At 39.0% G+C, this 14,869-nt stretch overlaps 1 protein-coding gene across 4 annotated transcripts in view; it reads left to right on the top strand.

Moving 5' to 3' along the window:
* LOC140463507 (C-terminal-binding protein 2) overlaps positions 1-14,869 on the top strand; it is a 285,613-nt gene that overhangs the window by 95,148 nt on the left and 175,596 nt on the right. Inside the window, exon 1 of one of the 4 annotated variants that reach the window (XM_072557561.1) lies at positions 11,000-11,125. The exons of the other annotated variants lie outside the window; for them this stretch is intronic. The gene's annotated coding sequence lies outside the window, so the exon portion shown is untranslated. Of the gene's footprint in view, positions 1-10,999; positions 11,126-14,869 lie in introns of those variants that run through there. 4 annotated transcript variants of the gene reach the window in all.

Here is a 14,869-nt window from a genome sequence, read left to right as displayed (position 1 = left end):
GATCAGCTGATCTCTCATGCTTCTCTTCCAAATGCCTACTGAAATGGCTGAGAATACTCTAAGAGTCCTGAGCCACAAAATTCAACCCAGAACGGCTTGTCAATTTCCTCAGTGTCTAGACACAAAGATTAATTATTTGAATGAGTTAGCAATGTGTTACCAACCATCAAGGAACTTGTTCCAGCTTCAGTAACCATGAGCTTGGCAAAGGTAAGAATTAAGTGATCAATTAACAGGACCACAGATTGTACTTTGAATTTCATGAAGTATTTCAGTTACAATGAGATCTTACTCGAGGAATACCCATCAAATTCTCCAAAAAAGCCTGGGCCAATTTTCAACATTGAACTCCTGTAAAACAGAAGCATCAACAGGTGTGACTATAACTTTAGCAGTGCAGCATCATGTGCTTAATTTACATGTAAAGTCAATTCAACTCAGAGTTAGTAGCTCCTTTTGTTGAGAGACACTTGAGGCAAGCAAAACACTCCGTCTCTCCTCTCCACAACCAATGAGTTTGCACCACTCTGCCATGTTTTGACCGGCTGGTGATCTAACTGACAGACTGGCATCAGTTCAGTCTTGGGGCCCCATGTCCTTCAACTTGCAGTAAGAAGTCATTGCTGCACCTGATGGGAAGGCGGCAATGATGGAAGTTGGATATTGTGGCCAGTTGAGCCATTTTTGTAGATGTTGAATGAAATTGGAGGTTGTTCTGAATGTTTTATTACTTACAAATTCAGCACAAAGTTTTGGGTTGTTGTAACGTGAGCTTACTTTTCATTTCAAAATTGTCCTGCAGCTATTCTTGGGAAATTGCGTTAATTGTGTAAAGTTTTTTTAAGCTTTAAGCAACTTAACCAGTTCTCCTTAAAGGGACTGCTGGAGGCAGTCAAAGAAGCTGGTAGATTTTTTTTTGTTGTGTTATGGCATAGATTCTAAACCAGACAGGCCTGTACTTTTTAAGGCAACTATTCAAGTATAAAGGTGCTCATCTCTCTCTCTTTGTCTCTCTTTCTCACACACATGTACACGCACATATCTTCACTTCCTTACTGATGTGAATTCAATCTATGAACATAAGCCTTTGAAGAGGAGCAACATTTAATAAAAGAGAGAAGTTAACAACAAAATAAAACAGAAAAGCATTACACTGCACTTCAGATCTTTACACTCACATTTTAGCAAGCATGAAGCTCGACAAGAAAGACGGAAAGCAAGCATCTCCCTGTCTTCTGTCAGTCCATTGACTTTCTGTCAAAGCTTTGGTTATTTCAAGAAATAATCTGTCTTTTCATTATAGATCCACAGATAACTGACAAAGAGTGACAGGTTGTCATATTTCTCACTTTGGGCACTACAGGCTTAAGGAAAATAATATTTTTCTTGTACTTCTGATGATGGCGACAATGATCCTGACAATATTTTTCACATTTTAGAAGGTTGACGAAGGATCAAATCAGTTTCAAGATAAACAGGCTTAAGATGATGTCATACAACCATCAGCCAGATGAAACCATCAACCTATTGGGTGTCACAATGAAGGCAAGGACTGTGATTTTGCTCAAGCTAATTTAAGATTTTCGAACTAGTCATTGTCTCCACACCCATCAAATCCTTTTCAAAAGTACTTTTGGAGTAACCCGAAGGATGCAAGTTCAGAGCAATTGTAGCGGCATCAGCAAGTACCTGACTCTGGCGCATCTGGTATAGCTGTCAACAGTTTCAATACAACATTACAATCTTGTATGAGGTGTGGCTTGTCTCACCCACCAAGGCAGTGTCCAGCTTTGTGTGACATCTGCAAGCTACATTCCACGCCACATCTTTCCACAGCTGTATGTAAAGAAGAGCCAACCAAGCAATGTTGCTGAAGAAGTTTCTAAAGTTCTGGCCATGGCCCAGAAGCGTGAGAATGCAATCTAAGAGGTAACTGCAATAATACAGCTGCCAGACCCTGGTCCGCCACCACACGTTGTAAACTTCGCACACCACGTGGTTGCGTTTGCCTCCATTTGAGTGGTAAATCCAAAAATGAATGGACATTATATGATATAAGCCAAAATTGACACTGGTGCCAGTGCAACTTATCAAAGATGTCCTTAGGAAACTGGCACAGCATAATATAGTCCACGCAAGTTAAACTAACTGCTTGCAACAGGTCTGACATTCCTTATCCATTTTAAATATCAATACGGTTCCAGGTGATGGACACCTGAAACATTTCGATGAATCAAATGGACCATCTATAATCAGTTTGCGTCTATGTATTCTTACAAAATGTAAGATAGCAAGCCCATTAGTGGCAACACCATGGATTCCAACATTTTGGTCACAACTGAACAGAGCAGATCCAACAACTGGTCAGATGATGATCCACTATAGCTGCTCAAAAAGATCACCATAAGCAGGTAGCATGAATGCATCCAACTAGTCTCTGAACTAGTATTTAAAAATGTGTTGCTGGAAAAGTGCAGCAGGTCAGGCAGCATCAAAGGAACAGGAGAATCGATGTTTCGGGCATAAGCCCTTCTTCAGGAACTAGTATGCTCATTCTGGTCATTCAGAGACGAGCTAAAACTAAAGGATGTAATCTTCAAAGACAAACAAGTGTAAGCTCCATGCTAGTCCACATTCAGATACATGTAGGTCTCCTGAACCCAAAAAAAAAGGGTTGGGCTCTTTCATCCATCTATTGGCCTGGCATCAATAAGGACGTACATATAATCTGTAAATACTAAATCCATTACAATCATATTGAGTGGACCATGCTCTGTGGAGAGGAGTTACAATTTATTGCAGATTTTGTAATTTAAAGGGGGTCTGGTTATTGTTAGCAATATGTTGTAATCAGAGACATGCTTTTCCCATGTTTGATCTGATGCCTGAGAGTCACTGTTTGGGAATTCTAGTGTAACTTCCTCCCAACTGTATACCACTGTGCTGTTACCTTTGGGTTGTCCTTTCTCACTAATGCGAATGGTCATTGTGTTTGGGACCTAACCATACTCATCACATCATATGTGACCGGCAAAGTCAAGCTGTTGCTTAATTGATCGTTGGTTTAGCGCTCTCAATTTTGGCACAAGCTTCCAAAATTGGCATGGAAAACTTTGCAGGGTTGACCAGACTCTCTTTTTGTTGTTGTTGCTGTGGCAACCTAAAACTTATTTCTTTTAAAGCATCACAACTGGAATACCATATGTAGGTGACAGAACTTTAAGTATCTACTGTGTCTGCCCTATGTCAAGAGTGAGTTGTTAGAAGCAGCATACAGCACTATTAAACTGATAGCAATCTTTAAAGGTAACTCTTCTTGAAAGGTTTATTTTGTAAAGAAAAACAGTAGAGTGCTCTGAAGTCCAGTCAATTGTCCCATTTGGTATCTGCTTCAGTTTTCTTTGTTCATTTGACCTAGTTTCCATGACAGCTGTGAGCTATCCAGTTGGTCAACAGATATTGAAGAAATGTTCTGCTAGATGAGCAAAGTTTTCTTTTTAAAAAATACATTATTTTGAATGAATAAAGATCAATCCTTTTTTTTAGTTATAGAAAGTGTTTAACTGCTCATTTTAAGGGCATGTGTTTGTGCAGATTTTTAAGATTGCAAATCCTGTTATAGGATAAAACCCATTTAGTGGTACAGCACATAAAGGTATTAGTAATGTGGCACTGCAGGATCTTAGTATATTTCAAGTCACAAAACTAAATAGTCACATTAACTAGACAGAACAGCAGGACTTGGATTTACTTAGATTTGGAACAATTGCGTGTGTGATAGAAGTGAAGGTTTAGATTTATTACTGTCTGTTTGGGTGTTTGTAGCATGAAGATCACTTGTTTTCTGGTTGGAATAATTTTTTTAAAATTCTCTTGCAGTCCGCAGTTTGAAATTTAGAATGGGATTTTCATTTTGGGTGTAGGAAGCTGGAGCTAAGACGGTTTCTGAGTCCTAAACATATCCTGGAGGCAGCAATCACTTTTTTGGAATGTTAACCAGCTTGTTGCCTCCATGTCCCGGAGACAAACACCCTGTCAAATTAAGGCAAGCTATCCCAGAAAGTAGCTGCACAAACTGATGACCAGTTGAGTTGTTCAATGGACAGCGGTGAGTATTCCCCAGGATCAAGAAAATTAGGGGCAGAAATCCCACCGCTTCCATGAGTGACAGCTGTCAGCTAATCAGAGGCAAGCATTTGTGCATTGCTCTTTGACACCACTGGGGTGGTGGTGGATGCTGCACCCACCAGAGGCCCAGGGCTGCTGAGGAGCCATGACCACAACTGAATGATGATATGTGTGTCTAGCAATGGGCACTGATTCTTTTGGTCAAATGAAGGAGTCCCCGTGCATGCAACCCCAGCAGGTTTTGCCCTTCATGGGTCTCACCAAGACCAGTTCGCCACCAGAGACAGGGTGATATCCTTACTTGTCCACTTGTATTAGAGTGAGCAAGCCATTCCTGAGTCTTACTCACCCTGGACCTTGTGGAGGCTGGGTCTCCACATGTCAATCTCCTGTCTAATTAAAAAACTTCGCTGCAACAAAACCCACCTCAGGCAAAGGTGTTAAACTCAGACTCTTGTTTTTTCTCATCAGCTATTTTTATTTTCAAGTCCGAGACTTAGAAGGACAGTATTGAGAGTAAAGCTCTTCCCCCTCTATCTACCATTGTCTTCTCTAATGTTGAGAGTGCAATGCCAGTACATGAGACTGAAGACAGCTTGTGAAAAATTTGAGTTTCCAGTGTCACTGTATCCACATTGTCCTCATTATATTTCAGCCTTGTCACCTCAACGTGAAAATTACTGTAGCAGTATCCCCAGCAGATTTAGGAAGGCAGCACACCCATTTTAAATGTGTTTTTATTTCTGCAGTACATTTTATCTGTATTTTGCAGCACATTACCTGACTCTTGTTAAATTATGGCTGAATGTGATTTGAGTAATACCAATGCTTTTCCTCAGAATTTTTAATTATACTGAAGGTCGTGAGGAGAATTTTCTCATTCCTTGCTTTGTACTACAACTAGAGCATCATTTCCAGTCCTATCTAAATTTCAAACCCCAGAAGCAAGTACTTAGATATTTTCCATAACATTTCACACTTAAAAGCCTTGCATTTGTTGTGTGTTTGAGATATACAGTACAGCATGTGTAAAATTGTTCCTCCAGGGTGTATTTAAGATTTGCAGTTTACAATTATCATTGAGGTTATGCTGAACCAAATGTGCAAAGTTTGGAAAGAAGATTTCTGTTAACTATGGGACAGAACAGTATGGAGGCGGATGATTTTATTCATTCTCTTAGTATAGTTACAGAGTGTGTTTTCCTCTGTTTATTCTAATTCCCTAGTGGGACTTTCTCTCAAATTGTGCACACCTTTGTGTAAATGTATGCATTCTATCAGGCAAAGGATGATGGAAGAGGCATTTCTCCATTCAGTGACAGCTTCAAAATGAGGAAGAGATTTGGTGGTCCTCATGAATAATGAGCCTACACCTCTTCGTGTGGCAGGCACTTTCCATTTGTAAGAGTGTTTTTTGGTCCATTCTGTGGAAGCGAACTGATGCTACATCATTCCACCCTGAAACGATTCCTATAGTATGATATTGTTAGCTTCAAGAATTTCTGTAGTTGGGATGTTATGAATGTTATGGCAAGTTAAACACATAATAAGTGAAATATCCTACTTTCATAGAAAAACTTTGTATAACCTTATCAATATTTAAATATTTCTGATCAAATTGGTGGTCATTGAACAATATGCTGTTTTAGCTCTGTCTTGTCTGTTAAATGAGCTTATTTTTTACTGCCAGTCTATTGATAGCAACATTAAATGAATTTGTTCATGTGCAGCAACATTACTTGCTTTTTAATCCATTTTGCATCCACTTTGTATTTCTGGAGTTTACCTTGCCGTGTTCCATGTTATGAACTACTCTTTAAAATAGACTGGTTAAATGGTATTCTGGCTGTTGCCTGGAGTATTACTCGTGATGTGAATAGACATGTAGATGATAGTTCATGATCATCTGCAAATGAATATTGTAAACTGGAACAAGATTTACAGTTGTAGTCTCCAGGGCAGAATGTCGTTGAAAAGATTCGTAAATATTCAGACTGAGGACATGTACCCTCTAATTTGTGATTAACTGGGAAGTTTAAGATAAATAATTTACTTAAAGTGAATAAATGTGCTTTTCTTTCACATTCTTAACATGTTACCTACATTTCAGGCTTGGCTTTAAATATTAACCGTGTAGCATTAAGCTCTATCGGTGAAGTCCATGTTGATCCCTTGTCCACACTAAATTATCCAGTTTCAACCAGAGGGACCTCTTAATTAGTTTCTGTGTCCCTGAGCTAAGGAGTTAAAAATGGCCCAGCGTTTCAGCATCTGATTGGTTAGTCCTGTTGGAAATACGTGTTTGTCAGTCTGGATCCCAGTCTTACACCCTTTCTATATGAAGTATCTTTCTTTCAACATTTTTCACAATCAATCATGTACTGGTATTGGTACATATTCTTCATAATGACTATCTAATTCTGCTTTAAATTCCTCATATAGTTTTCTAATAAATTGCAGAGTGTTTTTTACAACCTTGTGCTCCATTTACAAGTTCTCATAAAGTGGCAAAAGGGTTGAGTTTAGCCAAGCGAAGCAGAATGTTATGTTGAACACAAGTGGCCTTTTTCCAATATACCCAGAAGAAAAATTGCATCGATTAATTTGTTAGGTTTGGTTCAGTCATAGTCCTGCATTATTTTGTGTGAAGCAAAATACGATACTGTAGAAGGGCCAACTCAGTAATGATTTTTCTCTTCTGAAAGTTACATAGATCTAATTGCAATTGAGTTACAGAAGAGTAGAAGAATATAACAAATAGGTGTTGAAGTTGTTGATGGGGGGGGGGGCTAGCACTTTTCTGTAACTCCCATAGTGCTGCATGAAAATTACAACTTTTCTGCAGGGTGGAGGGAGCAACGAATGAAATTGGGGAATATAATAACTTGATTCTGTTCCTTGAAGCTCTGAAGGTATTTGAACAGTTCAAAGAGTGGAGAAACCAGGCATGCTAAAAATGCTGGAGACACTCAACAGGTTAATCAGTATCTGAAAAGAAAAGGTTAATGTTTTAGAATTGTCACTGGGTTTATTTAGTACATTACTGTCAATATACTCTAGGAAAGGTGTTACACTCTTGGCCATGCATTTTATTCTTATAACAATACTTATTTTGTATGATGCTCTCAATCCATCAACTCAAATTGTTCCAACCAACAGCTCCATCAGTAATAGATTTGTTGCCTGCCACTAATAGTTCATCCAGTGTTTTATATTGGTCTTGTTCTAACGCATTACTGGAGAGCAGCATCCATGAGTCAGTTGTTTGTAGACTGTCGTATATGCTCACTTGTTCTCAGCAGCAATAACATTAATACAATTAATTTTAATTAAACTGCAACAATATGTAGCAGGTCATCAGAAGGAATATTTGACACGAGTGACTAACTCATATGTAACAAGTGTCACAGCGTCACATATGAACACATGTTGGTGGAAGAGCCACTGCTATTGTATTGGTTTGTATTTTTGACAATTCAACTACATCCAACTCAAAGATATGCAAACCTACTGTCAGCCTTCTCTTGACTGAAATCTCGATAGACACACTGGTTTTCAATGTGGTTCTTCAGCGGGCAATTTTTAGAAGTCATCAGCTTATCCTTTGAAAGTAAAGCAACAAAGTTGGGCTCATGAAATTGCAAACTGCTGGCCCAGGGAGATTAAGCTAAATTGTCTTGATGATGAATTGGTTTTAATATCCATCTGATTTGCAAGATGTGTTTGGCGAATTTTCATGCAGACTAGAAGTTCTGGCATTGTGTCAGCAGCAAGGTATTTATTGAGCTGATAAAACTGAACTGAATGGACCAGCTCCTGAATATAAAAGAAAATTTAACTGGCTAATGCATGCAGGGATACAGTTCCAGCTAAGTAGATTATGAGCTTGTTGCACTGGCTGGAATGAGAATTTGGTTATTGGGTAGTTTGAAAACAGTTATTGAAGATTGTTAAGTCAAGTTGCCCTAAACAGGAAGCCACACTAGTTCTACATAAGCAGTACAAGATATTGTTCTAATGTCTGATAAGAAAGCTATTGTAATAAAATGAGAAATTAATTAGATTAGGCCAACAAATAGCCAAGGCAATTTTATGGAAATGATCTCAAATGAACAATTGTTCACAAGCTTTAGTGTATTCATGCTGGCCAGTGCAGAACCCTCTTTGATGTAGGAAAAAGTTATTACAGCCACAAGTGTTTAGGTAGAAATTAGTAGCCAGATGTTCTTTCATGTGGAGGCTGTTTAGGGGTATTGAAAATGGCCTGCGTCTGGTATGATTGTCCCATTATTTAGCTGTTTATATTGGTGCCAATAGGCTGTTCTGTGTGGCTGGTTGCTGAAATATTGGTTGGCCCAGCCAACAGCAGTTCCACTATAAACCAGTCTTGTCAGAATTCATTAAACTCATTACCATTTAAGAACTGTGGCTATTGTCAAAGAGCTGAGAAAGAAACCCAGAGAGATAGAGATGGATAGAGGCAGAGTTTTATCTGGATCGAGTTTGAACCCAGGAACCCAAGTTGAAAGTTCACTGCTACGTTTTGCATGCATCATCCAGCCTGACCACAGAACAGAGTTACTGTGTGCAAAGACTCAGCTATTACAGTCATTTAAAACACACAAGAGTTTCTTTTTAAAGGACATTTTGGAATGACTGTAAAAATAGGATTATAGGCTCCAGTAAAACACTGAGAGTTTGCTAAGCAGCACATTTATGTGATCTTTACTTATAAGATTATGTGAAGTATCATTAAAGAGAGTATTGAACTTGACTTACTGAAAAAATACACATTGTATAATGGGGATATGAGAATTATTATGTAATTACTAGGTCTCCAGATTATTATCTTGTGCCTAAAATAATACATTTAAACTCAAACAACTCTTATCTCCTCAAGTATTTAGTACTTTTTTTAAATCTAAAAGCACATGCAAATGTTCTGGTTCTGCGATTCTGAAAGCTTTTGTCTTTCCTAGCTAGATTTTATATCTTATCATTGTGTAATGTGCTGAATGGAGGGGACCTTTCAATTAGTAGTAAGAATGAGGAAGAAATCTAGCCTTTGTGGCAAATGAACAGAAGGAAATTGAACTTCCAGTCCAATTTATCACTTTATCACTTGCAAATCTGCAATGTGTTCTCCAGTAAGTCCAGCACTGCTAATGTATGTTGTATAGGAATTCTCAGAAGTCAGAATATTGATGAGATCAATATAGAAGGCATTTATAATAGCATTGATGTTATTTTGCACCATGCAAATTGATTTGAAAATATAAAGCTATACTTTACAACTCTGCTTACAGCCAAAATAATTTCTTTTTTTCCTTTCCCTATTAGAGAAACAGTTCTAACAGTACTTGTGTCTTTTTGCACAGAATTCCAATGAGCCTGCATTTGTACAGAGAACACATTGGCTGTGACAATATTGAACTCTTACCCACAGATAACAATCTTGTAGCTAGAACTTAAATGTCTTGAGTTCACTGGGTATGTTTTGCAACCTTGCTCAAGTTGAAATTCAAGCAACTACCCAACACACACAAAATAAGTTGCATCAAGACACTGTTCAAAAGGGCCACAACACACTGCAGTACACCAGAACTGCAAAAAGAGGAAGAAGAACACCTATACAATGTATTCACCAAAAACGGATACCCCCGCAATTTCATCAACAGATGCCTAAGGGAAAGACAACGGAATGAGGACATGCCACAACCCAAAGGACTAGCCACACTACCATACATCAAGAGCATTTCCGAACTGACAGCCAGACTACTGCGACCACTAGGACTTATAACAGCACACAAACCAACAGCCACTCTCTGACAACAACTCACCAGGATGAAGGACCCGATACCCAGCATGAGCAAAACCAATGTAGTGTACAAAATCCCATGCAAGGACTGCACAAAACACTACATAGGACAAACAGGAAGACAGCTAACGATCCACATCCATGAATACCAACTAGCCACTAAACGACATGACCAGCTATGCTTAGTAGCCACACACTCAGGTGACAAGCAACATGAGTTTGACTGGGGCAACACTACTATTATAGGACAAGCCAAACGGAGAACAGCCAGGGAATTCCTAGAGGCATGGCACTCATCCACAGATTCAATCAATAAGCACATCGACCTGGACCCAATATACTGACCACTGCAACGGACAGCTGAAACTGACAACCGGAAGTGGCAGGTACAAATCACTATAAATGCTGGAGGAAACGTCACAGAAGTACTTGACAGGAGGCTCCCAAGCACTGAGGATGTCACCTAGACAGAGGACGAAACGTCTGCAACACAAACTCCTAGCTCGGCGAACAGAACCACAACAACGAGCGCCCGAGCTCAAATCTTCTCCCAGACTTTGAATAGTTGACAGGACTCTGTGATGGATCAAGGTTTGCCATGTTCAGGAATCACTGGTCAAGGGTGGGAAGGACTGGCTGTTATTGAGCAAAGCCCACCATGGCAGCAGTCCCCAAAGGATTGATGTGTGGTTTTGACCAGTGAAATGGTGATTACTCCAGCAGTGTACAACAAGCCAATTATTGTTTCATTATGTAAGTTGAATCCTAAGCCTAGGAGTCACTAATAGCAGTTTGTTTTTGGCAGGACAGGGAAATAAATGATTGCAGAAATACTTCAACACATACAGGCTGCAACTGGTCTTATCTGTGTGCACATCTTAGAACGCCTTGTTCAGGAGGTCAGAGTTGCACCACTCTCAGATCCACAGAAGATCCCAAGAATTGTCCACAATTTAAACATTGCTCACCCTTTCTAATGTGTTATAATTTATAACAGAAATGAAGCAAAGTTTTGTCTTTGTAAGTTACAATATTGTTTTTATTCATTCACAGGACATAAACATCACTGGCTGAGCAAACATTTATTGCTCATCCCTAGTTACCCTTGAGAAGGTGGTAGTGAGCTGTCGTCTTGAACTGCTGCAGACCATGTGCGATAGACCCACAATGCCATTGGGAGTGAGTTTCAGGATTTTAATACCACAACTCTGAAAGAATGGCAACATGTTGATAAATTAGGATGATGAGTGGCTTGGAGAGGAACTAATCCTAACCCTGTTCCCATATATCTGCTGGCCATGCTAAATTGCCCATAGTGTTCAGAGATGTATAGGTCAGGTGCATTAGTCAGGGGTAAATGTAGAGTAATGAGGTGTGGGTTTGGATGGGATGCTCTTCGGAGGGTCGATGTGGACTTGTTGGGCTGAAGGGCCTGTTTCTACACTGTAGGGTTTCTATGGATTCTATGTCCTTGTAGATTGTAGTGAATTTGGAAGATGAATTTCTACTGTGCATCTTGTAGATGTTACACACGAGTTCTAGTGAGTGTTAGTGATGGAGATCATTTGTGGATGGGATACCAATCAAGCAGTCTGCTTTGTTCTAGATGGTGACTGACTTATTGAATGTTATTGGAGGTACACTCATCCAGGTAAGTGGAGAGTATTGTATCACACTTGTGTAGAATGGCTCCTTTGTGAGTCACATGGAAAATTTAAATCAATATTCCAACATTTGACATTTTTCAAGCAATGGATAATAAAATGCCCTCATTCTTCTTTAGATCTTACCTTACTTTTAACAAAGTTTGAGGCCGATGAAATTTATGCCTAAAAAAATTGTAATAAATAAAAATCCAGATTAAACAGAGATGTTTTGCTTCCTAAAGCAGGTGTCCCAAGCCTCAATAATTGGAGGGAGCTCATACCCCTTCATTACCTTCTTGGATAATTGAGGCATGTAAGAGTCATGATCCCGTTAGTCTAGTTTGGAGTTTGTCTTCAATTCACTACTGCTGAAAATGTGTTGCTGGAAAAGCGCAGCAGGTCAGGCAACATCTAAGGAGCAGGAGAATCGACCCGTTTCGGGCATGAGGCCTTCTTCAGGAATGCCCGAAACGTTGATTCTCCTGCTCCTTGGATGCTGCCTGATCTGCTGCGCTTTTCCAGCGACACATTTTCAGCTCTGATCTCCAGCATCTGCAGTCCTCACTTTCTCCTTCAATTCAACACCACCTTGCACATACCATTTAATGTGTACTGCTGGAAACATAGTGCACATCCTGCACATATTATCATTACTAAAGCATGCTGAGAACTGTTTATTATTAGCAAATTGCCTTTCAACAATGTGGAAGGCATTTTGCTGTTCCCTCATGCTATCAGCAACAATCTAAAAGGCCTCTTTTGTGAACAAAGCTTTTATGGATCCCTTGCTGACTCAACGAGCACCAAATTTGCACATTCCAATGTGGCATTAACGGATTATGCATACCATTTGTGTTCCTGTTATGACAATTAATGAGTGGCTCAGTATTGTTATTACAAGTTGCAGCAAATCAGACCTCAAAGAAAACAGTGAGTAAAAATTGTGTGCACTTGCAAATGTGCAAGAAAGAGGAAGGAAAATTTAACAGAACTAAAAGAGAATGAAATGCTAAGTGTGTGTGTGTGTGTGTTGGAAGAAAACATGTTTACTAATTATTTGGATTGGGAGGAAAGAATAAGGATGATGATTCATTCATATACCAGAGGAGAAGTATTTTGACTTTAAATCATGGCAGTCTTTATTACAGTATCCTTAAGCAGGCATTGCTTTGGTTCTCTCAAAGTCAGCAATAAATTATTTTATGTACCTTGCTTAACTAGTAAAATCTTTCACAGCTACAGAATACCTCCCCTTTTAAATAAATGTGCCAAGACAACTCGAGATATTTGAGTTAAAACCATTGAAATATCTGAACTTGAGGAGAAAGCAGCTGATCCTAAAGTTTGAAGTACATTGAATTTGTAACAGGCTGACGGAGGAGGCATTAACTGCCTTCCTGTCTTCTGACTTGGATTATGCGATCCTGTTATCTGTAAACCAGCTCCTGACCTTTTATAACCTAGACTAGTCCTACAAATTAAACAGTAAATTAACAGGAGAATAAGACAATGATTTTAGCAGGACGAATACAATGAGCAACCTTAACATGACCTGAATTAACTGAACTGCATACAATCTGCTGTTATTTCAATTGCATTTAGTTTCAATCACCTGATAGTTTAATGTGCAAAATCCCTTATTTCTTGTTATATTTATTTCGCTGAATTCAAAATAACCTGGGTTATTTGTATTTTCAATGTAATAAGAAACTTATCAGGAGTAAACTGAAAGTCTACCTTTTATCCCTTCTTCCCAAATGGGATTTAAATAGAGATTTTCGTGCAAAAGGGCCAAGATAATTTGCAGGCACATAATGCCACTCAGTTTTTCTGTGGCTAGTTCAAAATCCAACGGCATGGCAAAATTTAATGTGCAGAATATCATTCAAAATGAACTGACTTCTTTCTCAGAAACTGCTCTAAGGAAATTGGGTTCTATCCTTTTCTCTGCTTCAACTTTTTAATATTTGGCATTTTAAAAATGTGCAGCAGTTAAAGACTCAAAGAATATTAATGTGCTCTTCTGGAAGTACTTGGACAGGGTAATCTCTTTAATTGTTCCAGTAGGTAAGTGGAAATCCTTCAATTGTTAAAATACACTTTAAATCCCTTGGCACTATTTACGTTCTGAATTATCCTGTTGCCTGTCTGCTACAGCATGATAATGAATACTTTGTTATATAGTTTTTCATCACTGGTGAAATTGTTCTAGTCCAAGTTCTGTGCCATGATTGAGTATGTCCTCCATTTCCTTGGATGTTTATACACTTTAGTATTCTGGATTAGTATATTAACAATCCTTCAAACATCTTGCATGTTAAGAGATATTTTCTTTGGCTGTGTTGCCAATCTGACAGTTCATATCCTTACAGGATTGTAATTTCTATATTAATTCAATCAATTGTAATGGCAGACTGGTTGTGGCTGAGTAAATCTGGTTGTCTGGTTAATGTATTAAAAGAAAGAGGGTTATGAGGAGAACAGATGTGTTCAAAACCGAAGCAGGTTGTGGCAAAGTAAGTAAGACAAAAACATTTCAATTGGTCTTAGCGCACTGATAGCATGGTGTATTGGACTAAGATCAGACCGGCTCCTTGGTACTGAAAATGACAATGGCTCTGTACATGCATACAAACAGTGCCTGCAAGACTTGGTCAGAGGCTAGGACATCTATGGTAAGCAACACATCTGATCCCCAAAGCATGTCTGCCCTTTGTTAGGCTCAAGTCAGGAATGTGATGAAGTAGTATGCACTTGTCTGAATGAGTACAGCTCCAACACCACTCAGGAAGCTTGACATCATCCAGGATAAAGTCTGCTTGATTGGCACCTCACGCACCAACTTTCATTCCCTCCACCACCAATGTAAAGTGGCAACAGTGTGCTCCATTTCCAAGATATATTGCGGTTAATTGCCAAGGCTCCTTTTGACAGCACTTTCCAAAGCCATGACCTTGACCAGCTGGAAGGACAAGAGCATCAGGCACAAGAACTTGGTCACTTACATGTTTCACTTTGAGCCAAACACCATCCTGACTTGGAACTATATTGCTGTGACTTCATTATTACAAGTCAAAATCCTGGAACCCCCTTACTGAATTGTGGGTGTACTGTGGACTACAGTTGACTTTAATATTGTAGGTGATTCAAGAAGGTGCCTTATCACTACCTTCTCAGGAGCAATTAGGAATAAGCACAGCTGATGAAATAGTAAAACCTCCATCTTATGCATAAATTTAAGATTGTCACCAAAATAGGCAAAAATAAAAAGAATTTC

The sequence above is a fragment of the Chiloscyllium punctatum genome, chromosome 38 (genome assembly GCF_047496795.1).
Source record: "Chiloscyllium punctatum isolate Juve2018m chromosome 38, sChiPun1.3, whole genome shotgun sequence".
Taxonomy (NCBI): Eukaryota; Metazoa; Chordata; class Chondrichthyes; order Orectolobiformes; family Hemiscylliidae; genus Chiloscyllium; species Chiloscyllium punctatum.
This window is presented reverse-complemented; position numbering and strand designations above follow the sequence as displayed.